The following is a 5929-nucleotide window of genomic DNA, read 5'->3' as shown; positions in this document are numbered from 1 at the left end:
ATCAATCGACATTTTCACAGCAACATAATCAAGCCGCGCCCACCGCACACACCCCCGTTTTCTCATTGGACGTCGCTGAAAACGCATCGACAGGATCACGTGCTTCTGACGCATGTTTACAAACAGGCGCAAAACGGGAGTGGTACAGCCAAGGAGAGAGTCGTCACTCTGACGAACCTCCGGTTTCACTCTAGCTTCGTTTGTACACCTCTCCTGACCTCTTTTAAGGAGCCAACGAGGGTGCAGTGGTATGAAACTCGTTTCAGTCCACAGTAACCTTTAATTTATAAAGGGACAAGGGTTTTTATTGACGAATTTGCATAATATGGGATGCAATCTAGTGAACGTGTGACCTTTATAATTGTAATTACACGATCATAAGCTCACTGTCCTGCTCCTCTATTTTCACCTTTCAGTCGACTGGAGGATCAACTGAAAGACTGCAGCAGTTGCAGTGGTTTAAATCTGTCCCCATTAACGGTTAAGTGAATTCTGGGAGAGTACCATGTTGATGGGGAAACTCGCTGTAGCAGTTGGACTTCCCAAAAAAAAAAAAAACCCTTCCCCTTTGTGTTTTCCTCCAAAACACCTGCCTACACACCTGATGTAGCACTTTTAGATAGAGCATTGAATGTATTGTAGATGTATATGTAAGCTATATATATTCACAGGAAATTCCGTGGTGCATGTAAATCTTCACTGCTTGTTTATCATGTTAATGGAAGTTAGAATTAATTCATTCGTTCTTGTTTAAATATGTTTGTCCTGGCAAGGGAAGTTCATATTACTCTTGAAGGGAATGTGTGATAAGGTTGTTTTACTGACTGGAGATCTGGGAACTAGTTGATGCCTGCATGGTTGATGATCTTCATGGTTGATGGTGGGGGCCAAAATCCACAGTGTGTCCACTCAGTCATTTTATGCAAAAATTAGTTTAAAAGTTTTTTTCTGAAGCTTATATGAGACTCTGAGTTATCATATCAAGTGGATTTTCCACCGTATAAAATTCACTCTTTGTGTTTCCTCGGACAGTGTTTCTGAATGATTTTGGCAAGAAAAACCTTTTTTTCAGTGTTCATTTGGGGACCTGACTATTGTTTTAAGACTGTGAATCTGTCCTTTAATAGAGATAAATTTGACACCAGGATGTGATGTTGACAGGACTCAGACGGCAACACACCTTTGTGTTGAAGAGTTAATCTCCAAAGAGCTGTTATCAGTGATGTTGATAGTGTCCATATAGTTGTGGTAGGCCAACAGGAAATGCTTATCATTCTGGTGAGCCACCAAGGCTACGGCACCTGCGTACTTATATGTAATGGTGTTAATTTAACAGTGTTACATGTTGGTTGATTGGAAAAAAAAAACTGGGGATGTAACAGAGCCTTGTGGGATCCCTGTTTTTAAAACTATTGTCGGATTTAGAACCATTAACCATTATGTGTTGTGGCCTATCCTGCAGGAAGTTCTTACCAGTATAGTGTTGACCTTTAACCTAGAGAGGTCATTAAGAAAGGTATGTTGATATATTGACTTATTATATTATTGTTATTGTTACTAACAACATTACCAATGGCTATATTAAATGTCCCAATAAGCCATGACAGTGTGACGGTAAACAAACACGCACAATACCAGCAACCTGAAAACAAAGCAGCTAATTGGAATTCAACCATCATTTATTTCTTTAAATTTACATCTGTGCTTTTCCTCCTGTGAGAGTAATGAGACATATTCTATTTTGAAATACTTTTCCAGCGTAGGATAAGCAGCGATGATTATCGCTTCAACACATTTATCAAGCAGCTTTATTATTACTGGACACAATGTGCATGAGAAAAAAAACATTCTGTGGAATAGATTCAACATCCCACATAGCTGATGTTAAAACTTTGGTTGGGCCATGTTTATCACATTTCTAACATTATACAAATTATTTGCCTTCACTTTGTTTATTATTTGTTTCTTTTCACTGTGACTTACATGTTTCCAGTTTACCCCCAGTTTGCCCCTAACACCACAGCAGGGGGCATCCTAACACAACAATATCACATTGAAATCTCAGTTTCCTCTATCTGCTTCACTCTATCTAATATCTAGTTTGGATTATGTAAGTATGGGTTGATGTAAATCACTTGTAGAATGTTGTTTATATGCTTATTTCAAAGTGTGTACATTTTAAATTAACTTTTAAATGAACATTTAAGTTTTAAGTTTCAGTTAAAAAGAATGTTTAAGCCACTATCACATCTCTTTATTCGCCTGATAAATTAGGCTTATAAAATGCACTGAAGTCAGTTTTAGTAAATAATTATTGGTGCGAGATCAATTGCGTGGACTTATAGTGTAGTTTACTACAGGGTGTGATGTATTTTTTTTCTGTGGACAGTTGCATCACTGGAAAAAAGAGCCAATGCCTTCCAGATTGTTTCCTTCAGCAGATGTTGGGAATAGACAACGACAGCATGGAGCAATGTGCAGGAAACAGACGGGAAATCAATTTAAGTGTCTGTTGTTATTTGTTGTTTAGGTGTCTATGGTGACAAAATATTACATTTAAGATTTTCATAGTTGGTTCATTAGTATATTCATTATTTCTGTGATGCAGTGCAGTCCCCTCATTTTTAACAATGATTGTAGCAATTATATAAATTCCAGGAAGAAACAACAAAGTGAAATGAATCATCAGAAAATCCCACAGTAATACCACAGGAGATTTAAAAATTGGCCGCATAAAATATAACCTCATACCACACCACACATGAACCCGTACTTAATTAACACTAAACAAACAGGGTTGTGACTTTTTTTTTAATCAGGACTGAAAGTGTAAAATGTCAATGCACATAACAATTAAAAACTAACTGGCCTTTGACATGGTTGTCTGATGGGACGCTAACTTGTAGGATGTGTCTGGTCACTCCCTTATGTGTGCACATTAGTCAGTGGGGCCCCATATTTGTCTTACAGTGGACCCCTCCCTTAATGTGGATCCCAGCTTTGAAACTGCATAGCACATTTCCCATCATGCATGTTTTTTTTTTCGTCAAACTATGTGGAAGTATATTTCTCTCTCTCTCTCTCTCTCAGTCGTCATGCACTTGGGGTTTTGAGAGAATGTCTATGTCAGTGTGGGTGGATGCATACTGTTGTGTGCATTTGAGGGTGTTGCATGAGAGAGGAAAAAAAAAGCCCTTTCACCGCTGCCAATGTGTCAAAAACATATTTCATATCATCAAGTTCAAGTAGAGTACATTTCTGAGACTTGAAACTCTCCTCTTTGGTCTTTGAAACACATAAAACACTGCGTATGGAGTTGTGTTAATTGATTCCAAGTTAGGGTTAATTATGCCTTATTTACGGTCAGCATGTGATCTGTTTTGATCACAGCTCTAGGAAGCTTGTGTACTTATTCAGATATTTTTCCCCTGTCCAACCCTACTGCTTTGATACATTGTGTGATTGTGCCTGTGTTAAATCAGGCCGGGTCATTTCTTTTGTTGTTGAGATTACTCGGTGAGATTAAATTGTCCGGTGCAATTTGGAAAGCTGTTTTGTTTACTCTCCTCCACAGTAACAGTGAATTCACAGTACAGGGTTTGTGTGGTAAACTTCCTCTCCCAAGTTTAGACTTGAGCATGCAGCTTTCCAGTTGCTCGTTGAGATATTATTTATCTTATCTTATAAATGATCTTATTTCCTGAATTTTCATCCAATTTGATTTTGTTTACTTTTTACACATATTTATCAAAATCTATCATCAATATTTTTATATGGCATGGATGAGGGTTGCTCATAGTGACCCTTAAAGAATTATTACCAGACTCTGCAGTTTCCCTCAGCTTGAGGGAGCTTCACAGCATCTTTCAGCTCTTTGTTTTGGTTTTATTGCCCACAACTTTACTGTTTTGTTCACTTTCGCTGCTCTCGTCAACATCGGTTCCAGCAGGCAGCTATTTTCAGAAAAAAAAAAAAAGCTCTAAAAACCCCCCACTGCACACCACCTACCCAGCACCAAATGATAGATAAAGTTATCAACTAGCTGGTGAAAATAGTGGAGCATTTAGCAGCTATGAAGAGCCAAGTATTTCACTCAGGGATGGCAGGAGACCAAAAACAGAGCCAATAGAAGAGTTATTCTGTTATTGCCTAAGCTTCAGAGAATTCATGTTGTCTTATTCACAGTTTCGCTTTTCTTCAGAATGAACACCATACACGATGGTTCATACTGCATTGTGTTTCTGTGCAGTACAGTGGCTCGGTTGTTAGAATGTCCTGACTTTGAACCCCGGCTGTCCCAGGTCCTTTCTCTGTGGGGTTTGCATGTTCTCCCTGTTTGCATGGGTTTCCTGTTCTTGCAGAAAATAGAAGAAGTACTTTATTGATCCCCGAAGGGAAATTGATCCTCTGCATTTGACCCATCCAATACACACACGCTATAGGAGTAGTGAGCAGCAGCAGTGCAGCGCCCGGGGACTTTCTCCAGTTCTTTTGCCAGTGCCTTGGTTCAGGGGCACTGACAGGAGGATTAACCCGTCTTTAACCCTTCTTTGATGGTGGGAGGTAACTGACAGTTAAAGGGTTTGCGGGAAAAGATTCATGTGTTGCCTGTCTATCTGTGTTGCAGTTTTCCACTTAATACTGTGACCTAATGTTTCAAATAATTTATCATGCAGGATCAGCAGACTTTGCTAATACCTTTCTTGCGTTTTTGTAACCTTTTCATGAACCAGAAAGTTTTTCATCTTTTAATTTTTCATCACTGGCTCATCACACCGACCACACCTCCTGACCTCAGGGTCCCGTCTCTTAAGTGCTGTCCTTTAACTCCCACCCTTCCATTCCCGCCCAACATTATCTTACCATCAGTGAGTAGAAGGGGTGTGCTTTGGCATGGAAAGGGAAAACATGACGTATTTGGCAGCTGTAACTATGCTGAGGGGGGAGCCACCCCACAATAAAAACAACCAGCTGAGTTTTGTTCATAATCCCAGATTCCACTGCACATACACTACACTTGGCTGGATGGAGGAGTAGAGGGGTGGAGCGACTAAGAGCTGGATCGGATGAAGGATGGGAGGGGAGTAGGCTAGAGCTGTGGGACTTGTATGACGTTGAAGAAAAACTGTAGAAGAGAAGATTTATTTAAAGGGTTGGTTCATCCATTTTTCAAATAAAATGTATTTTTTTTTTACTTAATTCTAGTGATATTTGGAAATATAGGTTTTGTATGCACCCCTGAAATATCTTCCACAAAGCCCAGTACAATGGAGACGAATGGAATTTTGTTTGTGGTGCACAAAGCAATAAAAAAACATATTTTAAAAAAGGAAACAATGCCTGCTTTACTCTGGATAATCCACACACTGCACTGTCAACAGTTTTCATAGGGACTATTTCTTTGTTAGAAAATAGTTGCAATGAAAAATGTTCACAACCACGCCTCTGGATTATTGAGAGAAAGAGATGTTGCTGCTGATTATTTTCAATTCTGTGAGAAGCATATATTAAAATCCATTTATCTTCATTGTACTGGGGCAGTGCCAGAGAAACTCAGCGGTGGCTATCTGAAAACCTGGGCAAATGAGACTATCTGCATGGCTAGATACAATAAGAAAATGTGGATTTTTTTTAATGTATTTTGATGAGCCAACCCTTTAAGTTTGACTGTATGGAGAACCGGAGGAATGAGTAAATGTAGAGCTGACAATTAAAAGAGAAATGAACTTAATACTCTCACACGGGTGGAGTCTGTTGGTTGTCCCTTAAGCTAAACACGTACAAAATAAGATGATCTCAGCTCAGGATTCAGATAGGTTGCAAATGACAGGAATGTATGTCCAAGTATATACTATACATACATTAATGCTCATATCAACAGGGATTAATACCTTTCAAATTTGCACCGTGCAGCATTTGGTTCGTCTCA

Source organism: Thunnus albacares, chromosome 5 (assembly GCF_914725855.1).
Source record: "Thunnus albacares chromosome 5, fThuAlb1.1, whole genome shotgun sequence".
Lineage (NCBI taxonomy): Eukaryota > Metazoa > Chordata > Actinopteri > Scombriformes > Scombridae > Thunnus > Thunnus albacares.
Note: the sequence above shows the minus strand (reverse complement) of the source record.